This window comes from Hoplias malabaricus, unplaced genomic scaffold (genome assembly GCF_029633855.1).
Source record: "Hoplias malabaricus isolate fHopMal1 unplaced genomic scaffold, fHopMal1.hap1 H_1, whole genome shotgun sequence".
Taxonomy (NCBI): Eukaryota; Metazoa; Chordata; class Actinopteri; order Characiformes; family Erythrinidae; genus Hoplias; species Hoplias malabaricus.
This window is the reverse complement of record NW_027101324.1, coordinates 3344109-3354744: the sequence shown is the minus strand read 5'-3', so window position 1 is coordinate 3354744 and position 10636 is coordinate 3344109. Positions and strand designations below refer to the sequence as shown.

The following is a 10636-nucleotide window of genomic DNA, read 5'->3' as shown; positions in this document are numbered from 1 at the left end:
GGACCCCGGTTATCCGAATTTCATGCCCGAGGAGTGACGCCCTCTGGGCTTAGGGTGGTGGTAAGCCCGGCCCCACTCTCTGGAGGTCTAAACTGACTTCCATGGACCCCGGTTATCTGAATTTCATGCCCGAGGAGTGACGCCCTCTGGGCTTAGGGTGGTGGTAAGCCCGGCCCCACTCTCTGGAGGTCTAAACTGACTTCCATGGACCCCGGTTATCCGAATTTCATGCCCGAGGAGTGATGAACCTCTGGGCTAAGGGTGGTGGTAAGTGCAGCCCCCCCTCTGGAGGTTTCCAAAACCTAAGTCGAGACTTCCATGGACCCCGGTGATGCGAATTTCAAGCCCGAGGAGTGGTGCCCTCTGGGCTAAGGGTGGTGGTAAGCCCGGCCCCCCCCTCTCTGGAGGTCTAAAAGGACTTCCATGGACCCCGGTATAGCGTATTTCATGCCCGAGGAGTGACGCCCTCTGGGCTTAGGGTGGTGGTAAGTGCAGCCCCCCCTCTGGAGGTTTCCAAAACCTAAGTCGAGACTTCCATGGACCCCGGTGATGCGAATTTCAAGCCCGAGGAGTGGTGCCCTCCGGGCTAAGGGTGGTGGTAAGCCCGGCCCCCCCTCTCTGGAGGTCTAAACTGACTTCCATGGACCCCGGTGTAGCGTATTTCATGCCCGAGGAGTGACGCCCTCTGGGCTTAGGGTGGTGGTAAGCCAGGCCCCCCCCCTCTCTGGAGGTCAAAATTGACTTCCATGGACCCCGGTTATCCGAATTTTATGCCCGAGGAGTGACGCCCTCTGGGCTAAGGGTGGTGGTAAGTCCGGCTCCCACCCTCTGGATGCGTTCAAAACCTAAGTCGAGACTTCCATGGACCCCGGTGATGCGAAGTGACATGCCCGAAGAGTGGTGCCTTCTGGGCTAAGGTTGTGATAAGCCCGGTCTCTCCTCTGGAGGTCTGTGGTTTTAAAGTGAATATTTTCTAAGTCCCTCACCTGAGATTTTAAGAGAATCAGGACCCTCCTCAAGCCTCGTAGCGAGTCCGAGGGAGGTTCATCGTTGTCGGCTATGCGAAAGGGGTTCAGACGCCTCTAATCCTGTGGGCATATGGTTTCTCAGCCTGGTGCCGTCGGGATATTAGGGAGGCATTAAATCAGACGTAAGTTTGGGTAACAGCGATGCGAAACGCTATGCCCAAAGGAGTGGCTTCCCGATGGGCTTGAAATAATGGGAATGTCCGCTCTGCTTCCCTGGATGTGTTCAAAACCTAAGTCGAGACATCCGTAGACCCCGTTGATGCGAATTCCATGCCCGAGGAGTGACGCCCTCTGGGCTTAAGGGTGGTGGTAAGACCGGCCCCACTCTCTGGAGGTCTAAACTGACTTCCATGGACCCCGGTGATTCGAATTTCAAGCCCGAGGAGGTGCACACCTCCGGGCTAAGGGGATGGTTTGGGTGGCCTCCCCTCTGGATGTGTTCAAAACCTAAGTTGAGACATCCATAGACCCCGGTAATCCGAATTTCATGCCCGAGGAGTGACGCCCTCTGGGCTTAAGAGTGGTGGTAAGACCGGCCCCACTCTCTGGAGGTCTAAACTGACTTCCATGGACCCCGGTGATGCGAATTTCATGCCCGAGGAGTGGCGCCCTCTGGGCTAAGAGTGGTGGTAAGACCGGCCCCACTCTCTGGATGTCTAAAATGACTTCCATGGACCCCGGTGATTCGAATTTGAAGCCCGAGGAGGTGCACACCTCCGGGCTAAGGGGATGGTTTGGGTGGCCTCCCCTCTGGATGTGTTCAAAACCTAAGTTGAGACATCCATAGACCCCGGTAATCCGAATTTCATGCCCGAGGAGTGACGCCCTCTGGGCTTAAGGGTGGTGGTAAGACCGGCCCCACTCTCTGGATGTCTAAAATGACTTCCATGGACCCCGGTGATGCGAATACACAAGCCCGAGGAGTGGCACACCTCTGGGCTAAGGGGATGGTTTGGGTTGCCTCCCCTCTGGAGGTCTAAAAATGACTTCCATAGACCCCGGCGAAGCGAATTTAAAGCCCGAGGACTGGCACCCCTCTGGGCTAAGGGGATGGTTAGGGTGGCCTCCCCTCTGGATGTCTAAAATGACTTCCATGGACCCCGGTGATGCGAATACACAAGCCCGAGGATTGGCACACCTCTGGGCTAAGGGGATGGTTTGGGTTGCCTCCCCTCTGGAGGTCTAAAAATGACTTCCATAGACCCCGGCGAAGCGAATTTAAAGCCCGAGGACTGGCACCCCTCTGGGCTAAGGGGATGGTTAGGGTGGCCTCCCCTCTGGATGTCTAAAATGACTTCCATGGACCCCGGTGATGCGAATACACAAGCCCGAGGAGTGGCACACCTCTGGGCTAAGGGGATGGTTTGGGTTGCCTCCCCTCTGGAGGTCTAAAAAATGACTTCCATAGACCCCGGCGAAGCGAATTTAAAGCCCGAGGACTGGCACCCCTCTGGGCTAAGGGTGGTGGTTAATCCGGCCCCCCCTTCTGGATGTGTTCAAAACCTAAGTCGAGACATCCATGGACCCCCGGTGATGCGAAGTGACATGCCCGAGGAGTGACGCCCTCTGGGCTAAGGTTGTGATAAGCCCGGTCTCTCCTCTGGAGGTCTGTGGTTTTAAAGTGAAAATTTTCTAAGTCCCTCACCTGAGATTTTAAGAAAATCAGGACCCTCCTCAAGCCTCGTAGCGAGTCCGAGGGAGGTTCATCGTTGTCGGCTATGCGAACGAGGTTCCAACGCCTCAAATCCTGTGGGCATATGGTTTCTCAGCCTGGTGCCGTCGGGATATTAGGGAGGCATTAAATCAGACGTAAGTTTGGGTAACAGCGATGCGAAACGCTATGCCCAAAGGAGTGGCTTCCCGATGGGCTTGAAATAATGGGAATGTCCGCTCTGCTTCCCTGGATGTGTTCAAAACCTAAGTCGAGACATCCGTAGACCCCGTTGATGCGAATTCCATGCCCGAGGAGTGGCACACCTCTGGGCTAAGGGTTGGTGGTAAGTCAGGCCCCACCCTCTGGAGGTTTTCAAAACCTAAGTCGAGACCTCCGTAGACCCCGGTGATGCGAATACCGAAGCCCGAGGACTGGCACCCCTCTGGGCTAGGGTGGGGATAAGATATGCCCCCACCCTCTGGAGGTTTTCAAAACCTAAGTCGAGACCTCCGTAGACCCCGGTGATGCGAAATGACATGCCCGAGGACTGGCACCCCTCTGGGCTAGGGTGGGGATAAGATATGCCCCCACCCTCTGGAGGTTTTTAAAACCTAAGTCGAGACCTCCATAGAACCCCGGTGATGCGAAGTGACATGCCCGAGGACTGGCACCCCTCTGGGCTAGGGTGGTGGTTAATCCGGCCCCACCTCTGGAGGTTTTCAAAACCTAAGTCGAGACCTCCATAGACCCCGGTGATGCGAATACCGAAGCCCGAGGACTGGCACCCCTCTGGGCTAGGGTGGTGGTTAATCCGGCCCCCCCTCTGGAGGTTTTCAAAACCTAAGTCGAGACCTCCATAGACCCCGGTGATGCGAATACCGAAGCCCGAGGACTGGCACCCCTCTGGGCTAAGGGGATGGTTTGGGTGGCCTCCCCTTCAATCCCGATGATTCGTTCGATATATGCCCAGGGAGGTGAACACTTCTCTGGGCGTGAGGGGGTCGAGCGTATGAGGGTTGTACCCCGTTATGGTTCCTACTATAAACGAATCCGAGCGGCGGGTCCACAGGCCACCGACCACCTGCCCACTTGCGGGGTGGGTGCGACGGGCCGCCCGCCGGCAGTTGTCCCCGTTCCTAACCTAACTCTTGCCCGTGCGCGAGTCGAAAGGGGCATACAAACCCCCGAGGCGAAGACCGGCGTTCCGCTTGGTCTAATGTGGGATCTCCCAGATTTTCCCCTCCGCGGGGACTTGGGAGCGCACCACCGGGCCCCCGCGCTGGAAACGGCCGGAGGCAAAGAGCGCATTAGAGGTGTCACGGATCGGTCTTTTTAAACGGACCGCGGCTGGAAGTTCGCAGGGGAAGAGGCGCTCGGTTTACGGTTCCCGGGCCCGACCCCCTTCGTCTTCTTAAATCGAGAAAACTAACCGTAGGCTCCGGGGGGGCGAATCGTAAAACCTTTGCCGACCTCCTCGCACTGCGAGGGGGCCAGGATTTTGCGGCTTGTCCGCGTATCGGTCCTACCAAGGACCGCGGCTGGAAGTTCGGTGGTGAGCCCTCGACCTTACGAGATTGGGGGCAAAACCCTTCGTCTTCTGAACATCAGACGGCTCCGGGGGGGGCGTACCGTAAAACCTATGCCGACCTCCTCGCGCTTTGAGGGGGCCAGGAAATTCTCTTCCATTCTCTTCCCTTAAACGGACGTCCTTTACGCCCGTTCGAAATGCGGCATACCCGGAGCACCAGGGGCAGGCTTCTAATCCGAAATAATACCGGCTTTTAGAACGATCCTCCCCGCCACGTGCTCCAGCCTCCATGGCTCGTGGACCCCCCGTAACAGGGGGTCCGCTTGTCCCAGAATCGTTCCGAGGGAGACTTAGCCTATCCGTCGGTCTAATTTCCACCGCAGTTTGGGTCCGTTAAAAGGTCCGAGTCGGTGGTGCCTTAGGGTCGGGATCCTATTGAGGGAAGGAACCGGCCCCTAGCCTGCACCGTCCGGGCCTTGAATCGTACATTTTCCAAGTAGTCAAACCCCCGATTGCAGACCCACCTCCGGGGGGTCTCGTTCGAAAAGCCTTTCCGCGGTGCGCGTCTCTTCCTCCTTCGGGGGGTCGAGTTCCACGCACCACCGACTCTCTCTCTTTCCCCAAGCCGGGTTTGAGTACCAGAGGGATCGGCCTGGTTGATCCTGCCAGTATCATATGCTTGTCTCAAAGATTAAGCCATGCAAGTCTAAGTACACACGGGCGTTGGTACAGTGAAACTGCGAATGGCTCATTAAATCAGTTATGGTTCCTTTGATCGCTCCACACGTTACTTGGTATAACTGTGGTAATTCCAGAGCTAATACATGCAAACGAAGCGTTGGAAGTGGGGGTGCCGTTTCGAGGTGGTCGGTGACTGGTTCACCTTCCCCCCTCGGCGCCCCCCACGGATACGTGCATTTATCAGAACCAAAAAACCCCCTCCCGACTCCGGTCGGGTCCGCTTTGGTGACTCTAGATAACCTTTGGCCGATCGCAGAGCCCTTCGGGGCGGCGACGTCTCATTCGAGTGTCTGCCCTATCAACTTTCGACGGTAGTCTACGGGACTACGTGTGGTGACCACGGGTAACGGGGAATCTGGGTTCGATTCCGGAGAGGGAGCCTGAGAAACGGCTACCACATCCAAGGAAGGCAGCAGGCGCGCAAATTACCCATTCCCGACACGGGGAGGTAGTGACGAAAAATATCGGTGCGAGGCCCCGTTTGAAGGTTTCGGGACCGAAATGAACTCAATCTACGTCCGTGGGTGAGGACCCATTGGAGGGCAAGTCTGGTGCCAGCAGCCGCGGTAATTCCAGCTCCAATAGCGTATGTTAACGTTGCTGCAGTTAAAAAGCTCGTAGTTGGATCCGGGGACGGGTCCCGGCTGCCGGGCCTCTGCCCGTCCGGACTTCGCGGTGGGAAGCTGCCCCTCTCCGGGGGGGTTGGGGACCCCCCGCGGGTCTCTGGGTGGAGGTCGCGGGACCTTGTCCCTACTCATCCGGTGTCCTCTGCTCCCTTCCTCCGCGGAGAGGCCCTTAGCTGGGTCGTCCGCCGCGGTTGAATACGTGGGGGGCGGAAGGGTCCGGTGCGTTTACTTTGAACAAAACAGAGTGCTCAAAGCAGGCCGAAGCGTGCCTTGAATGGACTGAGCTAGGAATAATGGAATAAGGCCTTCCCATGGGGGGCGAGTCGGAGCTCTTCGGCGAGGCGGCCGGGCGGGGCCGTTTTCTGGCCGCCGCACGGTTCCCCGAGCCGGGGGGGTATCCGACCGCTCTCTTGGTCCTATTTCGTGGGTTTGACGGACCAAAGGTCATGATTAAGAGGGACGGCCGGGGGCATTCGTACCGCACCGAGAGAGGTGAAATTCGTAGACCGGTGCGGGACGGACAAAAGCGAAGGCATTTGCCAAGAATGTTTTCATTAATCAAGAACGAAAGTCGGAGGATCGAAGACGATCAGGTACCGTCGTAGTTCCGACCGTAAACTATGCCGACCCGCGATCCGGCGGCGTTGGGTTAACGACTATGACCCGCCGGGCAGCGTCCGGGAAACCACGAGTCTTTGGGCTCTGGGGGGAGTACGGTTGCAAAGCTGAAACTTAAAGGAATTGACGGAAGGGCACCACCAGGAGTGGAGCTTGCGGCTTAATTTGACTCAACGCGGGGAACCTAACCCGGCCCGGACACGGTAAGGATTGACAGATTGACGGCTCTTTCTCGATTCTGTGGGTGGTGGTGCATGGCCGTTGGTAGTTCGTGGAGCGATTCGTCTGGTCAATTCCGGTAACGAACGAGATCCCATCCTTTAAGTAGTTACACGGCCCCTCTCCTGGGTCGGACTCTATCCCCGAAGGTCCCCGTTCGCGGGGGGTCCCCATCGGGGTGGGGGTGTTGGGGGTTTCGGCGGGGGTCCGGTTCTACCCCGGATCGGTTCGGGGAGGTGATGCGGTTGACGGGGGTTCAGTTCTGCGTCGAGTGGGTGGCTCCGGCCTCTCCCCTTCGCGTTCGGTTCCCTCCCCGATGCCGTCCGCACCTCGTTCCGCTCTCCGGGTGTGGGTTGTCCGTCCTTCGCCTTCGCCTTCCCTCTCCCCTCCCCGGTGCCCTCCCGCTTACCGCGGGCCTGAAGGTTGGGGTTCGCCCGGTGGGAATCAGCGGTCGGTGGCTAAACTTCTTAGAGCGATTTGTGGCACAGAAGCCACTTGAGAAATGGAGCAATAACAGGTCTGTGATGCCCTTAGAAGTCCGGGGTCGCACGTGAGCTACAATGGCTGGTTCAACATGTAAGTTACCCTACGCCGAGAGGTGCGGGCAATCCTATGAACGCCATTCCCCGCTGGGGACAGGGGATTGCAACTATTCCCCTCGAACGAGGAATTCCAAGTAGGCGCGGGTCACCAGCCCGCGTCGATTAAGTCCCTGCCCTTTGTACACACCGCCCGTCGCTACTACCGATCGGATGCCTCGGTGAGGTCCTCGGACCGTCCCCGGGGCGGCCCTCGAACGGGGGTCGCCTCCGGGCGATGGGAAGTCGATCGAACCCGGACATCTAGAGGGAGTAAAAGTCGTAACAAGGTTTTCGTAGGGGAACCTGCGGAAGGATCAATAACGGTGACCTGGCCGCGGTCGGCGCCCGCCGTCCGTGCCGGTTGTCGAGTCGGACTCGAGAGGCCGAACCTCCCCCCCGGCGGGTACCTTCAAGGTATGGACCGCAGAAGCCTCGTACCTTTCGTCGTCGGCCGACGTGAGTCTCTCCCCCCTCCGGGTGGGTGGACGTAGCGAGCCGGCTTCGGAACTCGGGGTTATGCGAGGACCGCCTTAGGTGCATAGGTACCCCGGTCCGCCCCTCCCGTTCGCGGGGGGAAGAGTGGCGCCGGAGCCGCCCGCCGGGTAGTTAAACCCAAAAAACCATTGATCGTTGAAGGCTTGATTGTGCGTGCGCGAGTCAAAGGGGCTTACTCACCCCCAGGGCGTTGGCCGGTGCTCGCCGGCCTCGGTGGGATCTCCCTGAACCCATCCCCCCGGCACAGGGGGCGGTGGTGGACGGGAGCGTACCGCCGGGCGAAACTCTTTCCCCTCACGGGGTTAGAGCGGAGCTTAAGAGCGCATGCAAAATACCCCCGATGTTGGCTTCGCAGAGACGGACCGTATAATAGTCTAAGGCCGGTGCGCGAGTTGAAGGGGCCTCACGAACCCCGGATGCGTTTATAAACACCCGAAAGGAGACGGCCGGTGCCCGCCGGTCCTGACTAGGTGGGATCTACCCAGCGCCTTCCCCTAAGCGGGGACTTGGGAGCGTACCACCGGGCCTCGCTCATACCCTCCGGGGTGGAGAGCTTGGCTTTGAGCGCACGCCTGAATGCCTTAGACCGGGACCCGTAACGCAGCGAACCAAACCCCTGGGCCTCGCCGGGAACGGCGGGTGCCTAGACCCCGGTCTCCTAAACCACGTAAGTCTCGGGCACCTACTCGGGCGATCGTCCCCCGGGCCGTAACTCCTCGGTCCGGTGGTGACGCCCAGGTTCAATGACCTTTCCCCCCCTGCACGGGGGTGGAAGGCACCCGGCTTGAAATATATTGGCAAAAATTGTCTCTTGTTCGAATGGCTTCCTTCGCCCGGCCTGTAACGGGCCGGGCACAAACCCGAATACGACTCTTAGCGGTGGATCACTCGGCTCGTGCTTCGATGAAGAACGCAGCCATCTGCGTTAACTAATGTGAATTGCAGGACACAGATCATCGAAATTTCGAACGCATATTGCGGCCGCGGGGGTCCATCCCGCGGCCACGCCTGTCTGAGGGTCGCTTTACCCATCGATCGGTCTCCGCGCCCCCGCTGAGAGAGAGAGACCGCGGCTGGAAGCTCGCAGGGCCTGAAAACGGCCCTTCGTCTTCCCAAACGAAGACTCGGTTCCGAGCCAGTCCACGCGGCCCGTGTTGCGAGAGAGCTCCGTACAGGGAACGGAGGGAGAGCCGAGTAGGTCCGGGTCCACGTCCGTTACGGTCTCTCCCCGAGTCCCGAGCGGGGCTCCGCGCAGTCGGACGCGGGGGTGGCGAGTGCCGATTAAACCCAGCGAGCGGGCGAGTGAGCGGGCGGGCGAGCGGCCGGGGTGGGGGGGAAGGTGTCGCGGAGTTCGGTCTCGTGCCGGGCTCTCGCCCCTCGCCCCTAGCCTTCGGCCCTCCGCCTCCGCCCTCGCCCCCGCATAAGAAACCTCTGTGTGCGGCCTCAGATCAGACGAGACGACCCGCTGAACTTAAGCATATCAGTAAGCGGAGGAAAAGAAACTAACAAGGATTCCCTTAGTAGCGGCGAGCGAACAGGGAAGAGCCCAGCGCTGAATCCCACTTTCCCCTGACCGGGGTTGGCCGGGAAATGTAGCGTACGGAAGTCCGTAAGATCCGTCTCGGTGCGGAGGCGGGACCAAGTCCTCGCGAACGTGGCTTCTTCCCATAGACGGTGAAAGCCCGGTAGCGAGTCCCGCGTTCCCGCCCGGGTAGGTCGGGCTTCTCGGAGTCGGGTTGCTTGGGAATGCAGCCCAAAGCGGGTGGTAAACTCCATCTAAGGCTAAATACCGGCACGAGACCGATAGCGAACCGAGTACCGTGAGGGAAAGTTGAAACAGGACTTTGAAGAGAGAGTTCAACAGAGCGTGAAACCGTTGAGAGGTAAACGTACGGGGACCGAGAAGACTGCCCCGGGGGATTCAGCCGGGCGGACGGCCCCGCGCTCGTCGGGTTCCGCGGTCGGGGGTGCGAGCGTATCCGGGCGAGAGGGGTGGGGTGCCGACTCCACCGCTCCCCGCTTCGGCTCTGCGCTTCGCCTCTGGACTTCGGGCCTGTCGGGCGTACGGAGGTCCGGCCCCGCCCGGTGTACTTTCCCCGCGTGGTGGTGAGTCGCGACCGGCTCCGGTTAGGCTTGGAAGGGCCCGAGGGTGAAGGTAGGTCCGTCCGGAGAAGGGAGTCCCCACGCGGCCCCCGGACACGGGCGTTCCGCTACAGCCCCTCGCTCCGACTTCGCCGATAACGCCGGGGCCGTGGAGCAATGTCCTTTCCGCGTTCTCCCCTCCTCCGGGATGGGGATGGGGGCCCCCCCCGATCGTTCGGTCGAAGCGGGCCGGCTGGGCTGTCCTCAGCCCCGGGCTAGGCCCGCTACGGCGATGCGGGGGGCGATCCAGGCCCACAGCACCCGAACGCCTAAGGTCAGCGGCTAAGTTCGGACCCCGAACGACCCGTCTTGAAACACGGACCAAGGAGTCTAACGCGTATGCGAGTCGAAGGGACCAGAACCCCCGGAGGCGCAACGAAGGTGAAGGCCGGCGCGCGTCGGCTGAGGTGGGATCCGTCCTAACCCTCCGAGGGGGCGGGCGGCGCACCACCGGCCTGCTCTTCCCACGTGCGGAGAGCGGAGCCAGAGCATACGCGGTGGTACCCGAAAGATGGTGAACTATGCCTGGGCAGGGCGAAGCCAGGGGAAACCCTGAGTGGAGGCCCGCAGCGGTCCTGACGTGCAAATCGGTCGTCCGACCTGGGTATAGGGGCGAAAGACTAATCGAACCATCTAGTAGCTGGTTCCCTCCGAAGTTTCCCTCAGGATAGCCGGCGCCGAAACTTCAAGTTTTATCCGGTAAAGAAATGACTGGAGGCCGCGGGGCCGAAACGGGCCTCGCCCTACTCTCAAACTTTAAATGGGTAAGAGGCCCGGCTCGCAGGCTTGGAGCCGGGCATGGAATTGACGGTGCCGAGTGGGCCACTTTTGGTAAGCAGAACTGGTGCTGCGGGATGAACCGAACGCGCGGGTTAAGGCGCCCGACGCAGACGCTCATCAGACCCCAAGAAAGGTGTCGGTTGATATAGACAGCGGGGCGGTGGCCATGGAAGTCGGCATCCGCTAAGGAGTGTGTAACAACTCACCTGCCGAATCAACTGGCC

At 59.8% G+C, this 10636-nt stretch overlaps 1 non-coding gene and 1 pseudogene across 1 annotated transcript; both read left to right on the top strand.

The window, feature by feature from the left end:
* The first annotated feature begins 8358 nt into the window (after window positions 1-8358).
* Window positions 8359-8512, top strand: LOC136686005 (5.8S ribosomal RNA). Its single transcript, XR_010800256.1, has one exon. It is a non-coding gene; the product is annotated as a 5.8S ribosomal RNA (ribosomal RNA).
* A 416-nt stretch (window positions 8513-8928) lies between these two features.
* The window catches only part of LOC136685981 (28S ribosomal RNA), a 4635-nt pseudogene continuing 2927 nt past the window's right edge, over window positions 8929-10636 (top strand).